Raw genomic sequence first — 15,330 nt, 5'->3', positions numbered from 1 at the left:
TCTGCTAAGTCCCTGTTATTAAGAATTACAAACAATTGAAACATCATAACTGAGGAACCGAAAAGCAATATCACGCTCTATCCAGTGAAATATTAATGCTTAACTAACATTTGCAACATATTCAATACCCTTTAAACTGACAACAGATCTTGTACATAACATCTATAGTGTAATAGCTAGCTAGCTGTCTTCTTTATTCCATCCATTCCCATATAATACTGGTTATATTATAATGTACAATCGAGCTCATACAAGTCATACATAGCTTGACCTTTGCTCAAACAAAATTTTCTAAGCTCGATCTTGAACTCAATTGTCAGCTTATTTACTGATGGATGATAAGCTCATCATGAACTCATTTTTTTCCTCTACATTTTTTCTTATGCTACTTTGACAGTGAAAAAAAGGCAGAAAAATTTTCAACATTTTGCTTTCAGCCAAAGACGAAAATTGATGAACTCGATTCCATGAGAAATTATTAAACAGAAAAACAAAAAATGTACCTTGAGAGGAAAAGCAACCAGTGACAATTGCGTTCTCTGAAGGTCCGCAGGAGTTCTAAAATACACATGCCAAAGGAAATATTTCAATTAAGACCCAAATCACAGAAATTAACCTACAAAAAACATAAGAAATCTAAATTCTAGAACCTATAATACCTAATGCAAAAGGAGAAAGAGGAGTTACATCTCGATTTCAACAAAGAGTGTTATATCCTTCTTCAAATTACACTGATTCTACTAAATTTCTGCTACTTCCTGTTGAGAATCGAAAAGCATCAAGATGAAAGAAAGAGAAAAAGTCAGTAAAGGAAAAACACAAATTAACAGAGAAAATAAACTTAAAACCCACATGCATGATGAAAGAAAGACAAAAAAAGCAAAATCAAAGAATGAAAGAGCAAAATCGAAGAGGAATTTTTGAGGAATCTGTATGCTAATCAAAGAGCAAAATCACATAAACTTAAATCCAATAAAGTAATTTTTGAGGAATTTTTATGCCGCTCATTTTCATCCCTTGTCTGCTAGGTCTGTTAAGGATTTGGTTAAAGGAACATTTCTTAAAATGAAAGAGGGTTTTTTTTAGTTTGTAGCTGAAAAGAAGAAAGGGGTTTGGGAAAAGAAAAAAAGAGGGAAAGGATTGAAAAACAAGGGAAACAGTGAGGTTTGTGGGCGCTATTTTTTTTAGGGTTGCGGAGATTACCGACCGCCGTAAAAATATTATATTTGCGGGGGTGAATAAACCCCCACAATTTGATATAGATTGCGGAGGTTATAATAACCTCCACAAACTAACCTCCTCAAATTTAGCATTTTTTTGTAGTGACAAATGAATGTCCCCTATTTATACTAATCGCCTAGGGCTAGTGTGTAAGTAATAGTTGTTCTGCAAGTCCTTTCATATTTACAAATAAGTACACTCTCTAGAATCTTCTATATAGCTAGAATTTTCCAAGGACTTTCCTAGTAATTCCATAGGGTTCTAGGGTCTTCCTAATGAAACCTCTATATTTTTCTAGAACCTTTCTACAAGTGCATAAATATCAAGAGCTTTCCCAAGAAAATTCTCCATAGTTCTAGAATATTCCACCAAGATCTAGTCCCTATCTTATGTAACCCTTCCATATGACAAAAATATATGCCAAGTGACACCTACGTGGCATGTGGCGGGTCATGACACTCTCCCCCACCCAATTTTGTGCCGCGCGCCCTCAGCGCAAAGCATTGACACGTACGAGCACACCTCGCCTTGGCGTCGCTGGAGATCTTTGTCCATTAGCCATGATGCTCTACGGAGCGGTTCGCCTTCCCATTTCACAAGGTACTGGTCACCTTTCTTCTTATGTCGTTTGTACTTTGGACTGCTAGCAATGATGGCCTCGATCCTCAGCCCATCAAATGCCTCTCCTCGCTCTTGGACTGAATCTCCCCATGAATCGACCAAGTCTAGCAGCTTCTCAAGCATCGGGTCTATGCTTGCACTCCCTCCTTGGCTGCCGTCCATGGTCACAGCCTTGCTAGCAAACTTGACCCATCTGCTCGGTGCATCGTCTAAGTCCGATAGCATTCTATCACTTTGTAACTCGCCATCCTCTTCAACTATGTCCGCCCAACTTTTTTTGTTGCCACCATGCTCCATTTGCATGGCGCTAAGATAGGCTTTGGAATCCTCTATGTTCAGTTTAGATTCCAAGCGCATCCCCCAATGAAGGCGGTTTCTCCTGTGTCATCCTTAGGTGCTTGAGCAAGGTTCCCTATCATTGCTACAAGCTTCCCCCAACTCTAGGCATTCACTTGCCCAATGTGATCCTTCCCAAAAGTAGCACCTTCCCTTAGACACGTACTCGCTACCGTTTTCTGACCCCTTGCCATTTCTCTTAGTGTCACGACCCAAGTTCGCCCTCCGTGAACTGTCGTGATGGCACCTAGTCTCTACGACTAGGTAAGCCTAACAATTTGCGGAAAAAGAAAATAACAGAAATAAACTATCCAAACTGCGGAAATAATACAAATCAAACTCTTACAATTAACTACATTTTCCCAAAATCCGGAATCTCATGAAATCACAAGCTATGGAATAACTACAGTGTTCTAACTCCAGAGTGTCTAAACAAAAATAAATATAGAAGGCCTAATACTATAAGCTAGAATGGATAGGGACTCCTCGGTCTGCGGGCGCGGCAGACATACCTCGAAGTCTCTGATGGATCACTCCGCCTCAAGGATGGTAGGACTGAGTCGAAGAACCTGGATCTGCACATGAAAAACATGCGCACGAAGGGCATGAGTACACCACAGCGGTACTCAGTAAGTGCCAAGCCTAACCTTGGTCGGGTAGTGACGAGGAAGGTTAGGGCCCTACTAAGGTTAAAGGAAATACAAGATATAATAACAGTGTAGAATAAGACAGTATACTTGAGTGCAACAGTACAAAGTAACACTGGATGGAAGAATAACAATAACTTTAACAGAAACAAAGTAATCACGGAAAAATAAATACAGCTCAACGCAGAGATAACAACCGGGGAATCTCCCAGGATACCGGCCTGTAGTCCCCAAATATAAATATCCAGTGGATCTCCCGGGTGCAGTCCCGTAGTCCAACTCATAAATGAGCGGGGATCTACCGGAATACCACATTCGTAGTCCCAAATATAAATACTAAACACTAGGGGAATCTACCGGGTGTAATCCCGTAGTTCCAATGTAAAAGTGCAGGGGGATATTCCGGAATACAAATCCGTAGTCCCAAAGTAAACATACAGGGGGATCTCCCGGGATACCGTCCCGTAGTCCCAAAGTAAGTACACATCAGCAACAAGAAGGATACCCAATTCAATAAAATTTCACACCGAGGTAAAGCAGGTATTTCTAACCTAGCATGCTGCACATAATCCAGATAGGGCAGTAGAAAAAATAAGCAGTTAAATCAATTAGACATACTTCCCTAAGCTAACAACAGGCTTAATTTGCAAGTAGTATAAACGGAAAGAAAAACGCAATTCTAAGTACTTAATGGAAACCGGATTTTTCAACAATTCGCACAAGTACGCACTCGTCACCTTACGTACAAGGCATTTCAAACATCAATAATATCAAATCCTAAGGGGAGTTTTCCCCCACACAAGGTTAGACAAGCCATTTACCTCGAACCAGCTCAAAATCAACCCGAAACCACGTTCTTGCCATGAGTACTCAACTCCAAATGGCCCAAATCTATTCAAATTAATTACATAATGTAAATAACACTTCAAGTAACTGATTCTACAATTAAATTCTAAGCTAAAACGCTGAATTAGATAAAATGACCAAAATGCCCCTCTGGCTCACGTCTCGGAATCGGGTAAAATTTATATTTTCAGAAACCTCGCACTCTCACGAGTTCAAGCATACCAAAAGTATCAAAATCGGACCTCAAATGGTCCCTCAAATCATCACTCAAAATGTCTCTAATTAATCAAGCCCTAACCTTCAATTTACTACTGATTTTCCCTCAAATTTCATGTTTATAATGATAAAAATCACCCCAAGAACGAGTTTAGGGACCAAAGATCTTTCCCAATGAATTCCTCCGAAAATCTCTCTTGTAAATGCTCCCCAAGGCTTCTTCCCGTTTGAAAAGAGGTGAAAATAGCTCAAATTCGCGAAGGCAAGAATTTATATGTTTCTGCCCAGCTAATCCGCTTCTGCGGCTCTGCGACCGCATCTGCGGTCCCGCTTCTGCGAGGACATGGTCGCATCTGCGACATTTCACTTAAATCCATTTTCCGCTTCTGCGGCAGACCTTCCGCACTTGCGGTCTCGCAGGTGCGTTACCCTTCTCGCACCTGCGGCTCCTGGAGCTGGACCAAATTTCTGCTTCTACGGTCAAATAGCCGCTTCTGCGACGCCGCACCTGCGGTCCCACACACGCAGGTGCGGTTATGACAGGTTCAGCAATGCAAAAATCTCCCTAAGTCCAATTCAACTTCCGTCAAGCACCCGAAACTCACCCGAGGCCTGCGGGACCTCAACCAAACATGCCAACCAATCCTAAAACATCATTCAAACTTGTTCCAACCTTCGGAACGCTCAAACGACATCAAAACACCAATTTAACATCGGATTCAAGCCTAAGAACTTCAAAAACTCCAAATTTACTCTTTCGATCAAAAAGTCTATCAAACCTAGTCCGAATGACCTGAAATTTTGCACACACATCACATTCAACCCTACGGAGCTACTCCAACTTCCGGAATTCCAGTCCGACCCTCGGATCAAAATCTCACTATCGAATCGGAAACTTCAAAAATTCAACTTTCGGCATTTCAAGCCTAAATTAGCTACGGACCTCCAAAACACAATCCGAACACGCTCCTAAGCTTTAAATCACCCAACGGAGCTAACGGAAACATCGAAATTCCATTCCGAGGCCGTCTTCACACTGTTCAGACTACGGTCAAATTTCCAAAGCTTAAGCTCTCATTTAGGGACTAAGTGTCCCAAAAATTCTCCGAAATTCCAAATAATTCTTCCCGGCAACTCACAATAGCAGAAACAAACACGGGGAAAGCAGTTAATAGGGGGTCGGGGTGTTAATTCTTAAAACGACCGGCCGGGTCGTTACATCCTCCCACACTTAAACATTCGTTCGTCATCGAACGAGCATAAAGACATACCTGAAGCAGTGAAAAGATGAGGGTAACGGCTGCGCATATCCTGCTCGGTCTCCCAGGTCGCCTCCTCGATCGGCTGACCTCGCCACTGAACCTTCACAGATGCAATGTTCTTTGACCTCAGCTTCCGAATCTGCCTGCCCAATATCGCCACTGGCTCCTCAACATAAGATAGATCCTTGTCCAACTAGACCGAACTAAAATCCAACACGTACGACGAGTCACCGTGATACCTCTGGAGCATTGGAACATGAAATACCGGGTGAACTCCTACCAGGCTGGGAGGTAAGGCAAGCTCATAGGCGACCTCCCCAACACGCCTCAATATCTCAAAAGGGCCAATAAACCTCGGAGTCAGCTTCCCTTTCTTCCCAAATCTCATAACGCCCTTCATAGGCGAAACCCGAAGCAGAACCCGCTCTCCAACCATGTAGGAAACATCACGAACCTTCCGGTCTGCATAACTCTTCTGTCTGGACTGGGCTGTACGGAGTCTGTCCTGAATCACCTTGACCTTCTCCAAAGCATCCTGAACCAGGTCTGTGCCCAATAATCTAGCCTCACCCGGCTCAAACCAAACCACCGGGGATCTACACCGCCTACCATATAAAGCCTCATATGGCGCCATCTGAATGCTGGATTGATAGCTGTTGTTGTAGGCAAACTCCACGAATGGCAAGAACCGATCCCAAGACCCTCCAAACTCAATCACACACGCACGGAGCATATCCTCAAGAATCTGAATAGTGCGCTCGGACTGTCCGTCCGTCTGAGGGTGAAATGTTGTGCTCAACTCCACCCGAGTACCTAACTCCTGCTGTACGGCTCTCCAGAACCGTGATGTGAACTGAGTACCTCTGTCTGTAATGATGGAAACTGGAATACCATGCAGATGGACAATCTCCCAGATATAAATCTCCGCCAACCGCTCTGAGGAATAGGTAGTACACATAGGAATGAAGTGCGCAGAATTGGTCAGCCGATCCATAATAACCCAAATGGCATCGAACTTCCTCAAAGTCCGTGGGAGCCCAGATACGAAGTCCATGGTGATCCGCTCCCACTTCCACTCCGGAATCTCTATCTGCTGAAGCAATCCACCCGGTCTCTGGTGCTCATACTTCACCTTTCTGACAATTAAGGCACCAAGCTACAAACCCAACTATATCTTTCTTTATCCGCCTCCACCAGTAGTGCTGTCTCAAATCCTGGTACATCTTCGCGGCACCCGGATGAATGGAATATCGCGAGCTATGGGCCTCCTCTAGAATCATCTCCCGAAGCCCATCAACATTGGGTACACAAACTCGACCCTGCATCCTCAACACCCCGTCATCACCAATAGTCACATCTCGAGCATCGCCATGCAACACCTTGTCCTTGAGGACAAGCAAATGAGGGTCATCAAACTGACGCTCCCGGATACGATCAAACAAGGAAGACCGAGAGACCACGCAAGCTAGAACTCGACTGGGCTCCGAAAGATCCAATCTCACAAACTAGCTGGCTAAGGCCTGAACATCCATCGCCATGGGCCTCTCTGCTACTGGTAAGTAAGCCAAACTCCTCAAACTCTCTGCCCGGCGACTCAAAGCATCGGCCACCACATTGGCCTTGCCCGGGTGATACAAAATAGTGATATCATAGTCCTTCAGCAGCTCTAACCACCTCCTCTGGCGCAAATTAAGGTCCTTCTGCTTGAACAGATGCTGCAAACTCCGGTGATTAGTATAAATCTCACAAGGCACACCGTACAAATAATGACGCCAGATCTTCAAGGCGTGAACAATGGCAGCTAACTCGAGATCATGGACAGGATAATTCTTCTCATGAACCTTCAACTGTCTGGACGCGTAGGCAATCACCCTATCATCCTGCATCAGTACCGCTCCAAGGCCAACCCTCGAGGCATCACAATAGACAGTATAAGACCCCGAACCGGTAGGCAATATCAAAACTGGGGTTGTAGTCAAAGCTGTCTTGAGCTTCTGAAAGCTCTCCTCACACTCTTCCGTCCACTGGAACGGAGCACCCTTCTGGGTCAGCCTGGTCATAGGTGCTGCAATAGATGAAAACCCCTGAACAAATCGACGGTAATAACCCGCCAAGCCAACAAAACTACGGATCTCTGTAGTTGAGGATGGTCTGGGTCAACTCTGCACTGCCTCTACCTTCTTCGGATCCACCTGAATACCCTCACTCGAGACCACGTGACCCAAGAATGCCACGGAATCCAACAAAAACTCACATTTAGAGAACTTAGCATATAGTTTCTTTTCTCTCAAAGTCTGGAGCACTGTCCTCAGGTGCTGCTCATGATCTTCTCGACTCCGGGAATATACCACAATGTCATAAATAAAGACAATCACGAATGAGTCACGATATGGCCGGAATACACTGTGCATCAGATGCATGAAGGCTGCTGGGGCATTAGTCAGCCCAAATGACATAACAAGGAACTCGTAATGACCATACCGAGTGCTGAAGGCAGTCTTCGGGATATCTGGCTCCCGAATATTCAAATGATAGCCTGAACACAAGTCAATCTTAGAAAACACACAAGCACCCTGTAACTGGTCAAATAGGTCATCAATACGGGGAAAAGGATAATGGTTCTTCACTGTAACCTTATTCAACTGGCTATAGTCAATACACATACGCATAGAACCATCCTTCTTCTTCAAGAATAAGACAGGAGCACCCCAAGGTGATACACTGGGGCGAATAAAACCCTTATCAAGTAATTCCTGTAACTGTTCCTTCAACTCCTTCAACTCAGGAGGAGCCATACGGTACGGAGGAATAGAAATAGGCTGAGTGCCCGGCAACGAATCAATGCCAAAATCGATATCTCTATCGGGTGGCATGCCTGGAAGGTCAACTGGAAACACATCAGAGAAATCCCGCACTACTGGAACTGAATCAACTGTAAGGGTATCAATACTGACATCTCTCACATAAGCTAGATATGCGTCACACCCCTTCTCAACCATACGCTGAGCCTTAAGGAATGAAAGAACTCTACTAGAAGTATGATCTAAGGTACCCCTCCACTCAACACGCGGTACACCTGGCATAGCCAGCGTTTTGGTGTGACAATCAAGAATAGCATAATGGGGAGACAAGCAGTCCATGCCCAAAATAACATCAAAGTCTACCATGCTGAGCAACAATAAATCGGCTCTGGTCTCAAAACCACTAAGAGCAACCAAACACGACCGATAAACGCGGTCCACAACAAGAGAATCTCCCACAGGAGTAGAAACATAAACAGCGAAACTCAAAGAATCCCGAGATACACCCAAATGCGGAGCAAAATAAGAAGACACATAAGAATAAGTGGAGCCTGGATCGAATAGAACTGATGCATCTCTGTAATAGACCAAGATAGTACCTGTGATGACAGAATCGGAGGCGACAAACTCAGTACGGGCAGGAAGGGCATAATATCTGGCCTGGCCTCCCCCTCGAGGGAGACCTCTGCCTCCCCGACCTCCACCTCTAGCTGGCTGGGCACGTTATGTAATTTGAGCTGAATGATAGTTTAGATGCCATTTTTAGTGTCTTGTGACTCTTTTGATAAATGGTGAAAGGATTAATTTTGAAGTAAGAAAAGTTTCTTGTAAGCTAAAAGTTAAGTAGATCCAGGGTTTTAGTTTGGTATAGTGGTTAATTTTTGTCATGCGCCCATTTGGTCTCCTGACTCGTTGTATTTGTATTACTAATAAGCTAAGAGTTTTATCACTGTTATTTGCTTGCCGGGTTACTTTCAGGCTAACTGGATTGTAGTATTTATCTATTAGTAGTAAATAAATTAGTAGTAGTCTTTTGGAACTAATAGGCCATGATGTATCATGTAAGAGATAAAGTAATTGGGCCCAATAAATTAGGTCCAGGTCTGAAGCACCGAAGCATGCTAGATGGCCCATTTTTTTTTTATAACTATGTGGGCCAAGAAACTCAATTTCTGCAGGCCCAATAGCAATTAAGCTAGATGACCCATTCCATTCTTCTTTATAAAAAAAAATAAGTAAAATGTTGGCCCATTTCTCCTAAGATAACCATGAGTTAGCCCAAATGATTAAAAACAAAGTTTCTTCCATAAAATAATAAAAGTGTATGTCTCTTTTAATAATTATTTTTTCTTCTTCTTGATAGCTTAATTATTTTCAATTAGTTTAAACGCTAGGCAATTAGTTGGCGCGCTTTAACTCACGGAATCGCTTGCGTAGCGTGATGTTTAACATTCAATAAATTAATTCAATATACCCAATAGTTTTTTAGTTAAATTTTAATTTAGTTAATCCTTTGCTAAAATTGCAGATTCGCTTGCGTAGCGCGATAGTTGACTTTTAAATTTTCAAGAGCTAATTTTCTCAAATGTGGTAATTTTTTAAAAGTATTACAAATAATTGATTGTCATGATTTCGGATTCGCTTGCGAAGCGCAATTATGACAAGTTAATTAAACTTTTTTATTCGATCACGCATTCGCTTGCGTAGCGTGGTTATGACAACATAATATTATCTAAATTATTTTGTTTAGTAATTTCTAATAATCAAGAAATAAAAGCGGATAGGTAAAACATGAAAATCATACAAATCACAGTTTGTCCATAATTAATTAAAGCCAAGTTTAAGTCAATAAAGCAACCGTGCTAGAACCACGGGACTCGGAGAATGCCTTGCACCTTCTCCTCGGTCAATAGAATTCCTTGCCCGAACTTTGTTTTCGCGGACCGATAAAAAAATAGAGTCAAACCTTCCTTTGGCTAGGGATTCAAATAAATGGTGACTTGAAAATCAATTCCAAGTGGCAACTCTGAACAAATAAAATAATCCCTACTCAACTTTGTCACTTTAATTGGAAAAACTCTTTACTCCATAAATCCGTATTCATATCTTTTTGGGGGGTAGAAAAAGGGGTGTGACACTTACTACACTCAAGATCGCTAAGAGAATGTTAGAATACAGAGAATTGCCAAAGGAAGCTTTTGTATTAGAGAGAACTTGATTGTTTTGCTTGGTCAGTTTACAAATGAATGCCCCCTATTTATACTAATCACCTAGGGGCTAGTGTGTAAATAATAGTTGTTCCACAAGTCCTTCCATATTTACAAGTAAGTACACTCTCTAGAATCTTCTACATAGCTAGAATCTCCCAAGGACTTTCTTAGTAATTCCATAGGGTTCTAGGGTCTTCCTAATGAAACCTCTATATTTTTCTAGAACATTCCTACAAGTGCATAGATATTTAGAGTTTCCCAAGGAAATTTTCCATAGTTCTAGAATATTCCACCAAGTTTTAGTCCCTAACTTATGTAACCCTTCCATGTGACATATATACCAAGTGATACCTACGTGGCGTGATGATGTGGCGGGTCATGACACTACGGTCAAAGATCACTGGAAGGTAAACTAGCTATCATATTTAATGTTCTCTTGTTTTTTTCTTGTAATGAAAAAGGATATGTTTAGATCTTGCGTTCTCATGTTTCAATTTTCTATATGCAGATGGATTTGTTGGGCTCCTTTGACTTCTGGAATGGTAAGATACGTATAAACTGTAGCAAACATTATAATTATATAATTCAAGCCAAAGAAAATAAAATTTGCAAGACTAGGGGTGTGTTAGTGTGATTGGAAATATTTTTCTGAAAATAGTTTTTCATGAAAAAAGAAATATTTTATGGTGTTTGGCGGGTGATTGAACAAAGAAAAGTTAATTCATTGAAGATAATCTCAAACCCAAAAACTAGTTGAAGGATTGACCAAATAACTCAATCACATGGGACTCTGACACCTTGAGTACTATCAACCACTTACAATCATCAACAATATTCGAATAGTGGCAATTGCCGTTAATTAATCTATTTCAATTTGTATGGTAATCAAATTTTATGGCGATTTCCAGGCCGAATCTTAAAGCTAAGAGTTCTGCACAAATATTTTAGTGATATGAATTAAAAATTAAGAGAATACAAGGAAAATGACTTATGGTCATTACTGAAATAAGTTAATTTTCCATTAACTTTATTCTAAAAATTTGACCTTATCAGTCATAACAAATATGCCATTTATTTGCACTTAATGGAGGTCTGAGTCTTAATATTTCTAATTTCAATCGTTAAATGTAATTGTTTTTTAGGTTTGAATCTTAATAATCCAGATCTTAAACATTAAGTCTATTTATTTTTTATATTTATCACCACTTAATGAGTCTGAATAGATTTTAAAACATGGTCTTAATATCATTGAAATGTTATACATTCAAGAATTTATGTAAAATATGACATTTCACCATAGCTCCTACACTTTCACCACTAACCACCACCACCATTGCTGTCGTTGTTCCCTACCATTATAGACTACCACCCCGCTAGGCACCACCCATTACTACCAATCCTCAGCCACAACTACCATCACTATCAAGCACGAATTTTAGTTGTCACCACCACTAGTCATCATTTACAACTATCACCATCAATCACTATTACTACAACAGCCATCTATCACCACTATCAGGCACCGCTATATGTCACCTATCGCAATTATCAGTCACCACAACCATCAATCACCACTGTTAACTACTATTGTTATCCACCATCTACTATCCATAATCACTACCATCAACCAACACCATCCACCAACTACTCCCCAGTCAGCACCCACAACCACAACCTCTAGCCATCACCACCACTAACCACCATATAATTTTTAAAAAATATTTTACTAATTAGTAGTCCCTCGGTTTCAATTTAAATGACACACTTTCCTTATTAGTCCGTTTCAAAAAGAATGGCATAATTCTATATTTGAAATAATTTGACTTTAAACTTTATATTTTACCCACTTTACCCTTAATGAGAAGTTTTTAAAGTCACATAAATGTCTAGGCCCCACAAAGCTTTTAGCCCTTAAGCTTTTAGGACCTCATGTTTCAGAAGTCTTTATTTTTTCTTAAATTTTGTGTGAAGTCAAACTACATCATCTACATTGAAACGGATGGAGTATTATTTGATTGAATTTATATTTATTAATGTTTAGATAAAGAAAAAATTTATAGATTCAGAGAAAACAACAGTCTTAACTATTCAGTATTCACATCTTAATATAACACCTTAATATTCATATGTGAATTCGGATTGAGACGTTCTAATCAATATTCATATACTAATATGTGAATTCGGATTTTTACCTTTTTTTCTTCTTCTCTCTTTTGATTTTTTCCTCATCTTTTTTATGGCTTTTTCCAGATTATGAAGGAAAAGCTACAACACAAGCGTTCGTGCTTCAAGATAAAAAAGTCGACCCCGAGCTTATTGTTGTGGCATTTAGAGGAACAGAATTCTTCAATTCCTGGTATGGGCAAAGTTCATGCGGTATTTTTGAAAGCTCTTGGGTTACAGAAGAACCTGGGATGGCCCAAAGATATTGTACAAACAGATAATAACCAGCCCTCTCCGGCCTAGTATTACCTAAGAAAATTGCTCCAGCAAATTCTACAGAAGAATGAAAAGGCAAAGTTTGTGGTTACTGGTCACAGTTTGGGTGGAGCACTTGCAATTCTATTTCCTGCAATATTGGCATTTCATAAGGAATCCTTGCTGTTGAAAAGATTAGAGGGCATTTATACATTTGGACAGCCAAGAGTTGGAGATGAAAAATTTGGTGAATATATGAAGAAGCAATTAGCAAAACATGACGTTCCATACTAGCTATAAGGTTGTCTACAGCAATGACATGGTACCAAGATTGCCATATGATAATTCTACCTTCATGTTCAAGCACTTTGGAACTTGCTTATACTATAATAGCCTCTACAAAGAAAAAGTAAGTAGTCTTTGAACTTCTATATATGTGACAGGGATGTCAAATTTAGCCCATACCAAGATATAACTCGTTCAACATTAAAAATAAAATTTAGAGTCAGCTTAGATTGGCTTAAAAAAAGTGACTTTTTCAGTTAAAATAGCTTTTAAGCCAATAAGCGGTAAGTTGGGGTTGCCCAACTTATTATTTTTAACTTGTTTTAAGCAATTTTTAACTTATTTTAAACACTTTTTGACTTTACCAAACACTGAACTGAATTATTCCATTTCAATCTTGGACGAGTTAGGTATATATATTCATTGTGGATCATTTTAGACATAGTCAATGTTAGTCTACCTAAAAGGTTGGGCCCATTTGGGTTGCATATGTGGCTAAGATTGGGGGGAAATGAGATTTTTGGGTCTGACCCGTTTGATATAGTTATGTTAAATAAGAACAAAGTTTCATTAGTTTATTTAGACAATTAACTATTTTATAAAAGATAAACAAACAATTAATGAAAAATAATTTTGAGTTCAGTTATATTTCATTGTGTAGCCAAATTGACTTTGCGCATTTTAACTCAATCAAACACTGGGTTATAACCCAACCCGTTTATTAGTTCAACCTTTTTAATTCACCCAAATATGACTCAACCTGTCTATTTGAAACCCCTGTTAGGTAAATGGATTTTTTGTGTTAGTTGACATTTCCGAAGGATATTACAAAGGTGCAAATAGATCTCCTTGTGAGGCATCCAGATGGTGCGCTCTAGAATATTACAATTAGATGTGAACATTAGCATGAAAAAAAATTCAAAAAAATCAGAAGAGAGGCACGGAAAGCCCGGAAGGGATAAATATTACCTTAGTGTGGCTCGCGTCCCTAGTAGAGCGAGAAAGTTAAGCAACCCAAAGAGCCACTGGATGGAGCAAGGGGAGCTAAAAGTAAAAGAATGTCTTGTTCGAGTTTTCAGAATAAAGTGATAGACATAAATGTTAGCGGCAAATAAGAAAAGAGTTAATGAAGCATTATGAGTAAGATATGATACATGGATGACAACGGTAGATCAAAAAGATGACAGTATTACAGAGTCTATAGTCAATTGAAGGAAAGACGAGAGGTGACAGGCCTTGAGACAACAAAAGAGTATAGTCCATAAAGTAATATCCTCATTTCAAAAAATAAGTTCGTGACTCCAACGCGACTACCGGAAGGAAAAGTTAGACCCCAAAACAATAGAAATCAGTATGGGCTTTTGAAAAAGATAAACTAAACATGAATTAGGGACTGAGTGATTGAATAATAGTCAGCATCATGAGAATTTCATATTTCGTTCCGGCGATAATAGAGTGGAAAACAGAAGAAGATTCATGAGAAATTCAAAGAATGGTCATTCAGGAAGACGCTTCCCTAAAGCAAGCAAGGTGAGTAAAGTTAAGCTTAAGGGACCGTATGTGCCAGTTACACTAAGTGTCACCCTCGCGAGTGAGGAATTTCGTTATCCTTGGTACAGAAGGATTACCACGAGGCGAGTAAGGATCATCTATGATGTGACAAGATGCCAAAGACGAGAGGGTAAAACATCTATACGTAGATCGTCGTAGCACTAAATCTTAGTGCTCCCCTAAAGGGGGGAATATGGTGTGATTTGGCATTAAGTCAGAATTAAGTGGTTCTAGTAACTATGGAATAGTAAAGGAAGGATGTGATAAGAATGAGAAAGGGATAAGATTGCACTTATTCAAATCCTACGGACACGCTACGATTCCAGAACATTATGCAAACACGGCGCCAAGGAAAGGAGGTAAGGGTTCCTGCCTGAGATGTTATTGATAGATAAGGAGCCAGTGCGGGACGTAAGTTAAGATAAAGGAAATGACCCATGAAAGATTACGCAGAATATTGATATGAGAATGAGCCAATAAGTAGTTAGTAGTTGATTCAGAAAAAGCCTAGTTATGGCTAGACAAGAGGATACAGACAAATCAACAGAACGTGCAAAATAAACATAGTGAACCCCAACATGGGAAATTCAGTCTCGCAGATGTGATATTGTGATACTTGAGAAATATTCAGATAGGAGTTGGGGTAGTTAAAGGTACCGTATGAATGTTATGGAAATAAAAGATAGTCTCACTGGGAAGACAGTCAAAACTTCAGTTCAAGAGCAACCCTACAAGCACAAAAGCGTGGAAATAAGTAACTGTGGATAATTATAGGCAAGGAAGAACATCAAAAATTCCGTCAAGTATACGATGGAATAAGCTCGTAGCTTCACAAGAGTCAGAAGGTCTTCCCTAAGTACTACAACGAAAGATTAACTAAGAAAATAAGGGAGAAGGCTTCAACCTAAGCACAATG

At 40.2% G+C, this 15,330-nt stretch overlaps 1 pseudogene; it reads left to right on the top strand.

Annotated features, from left to right (window-relative positions):
- Positions 12,386-13,002, top strand: LOC109231574 (annotated as a pseudogene).

Source organism: Nicotiana attenuata, chromosome 8, assembly GCF_001879085.1.
Source record: "Nicotiana attenuata strain UT chromosome 8, NIATTr2, whole genome shotgun sequence".
NCBI lineage: Eukaryota > Viridiplantae > Streptophyta > Magnoliopsida > Solanales > Solanaceae > Nicotiana > Nicotiana attenuata.
This window is presented reverse-complemented; position numbering and strand designations above follow the sequence as displayed.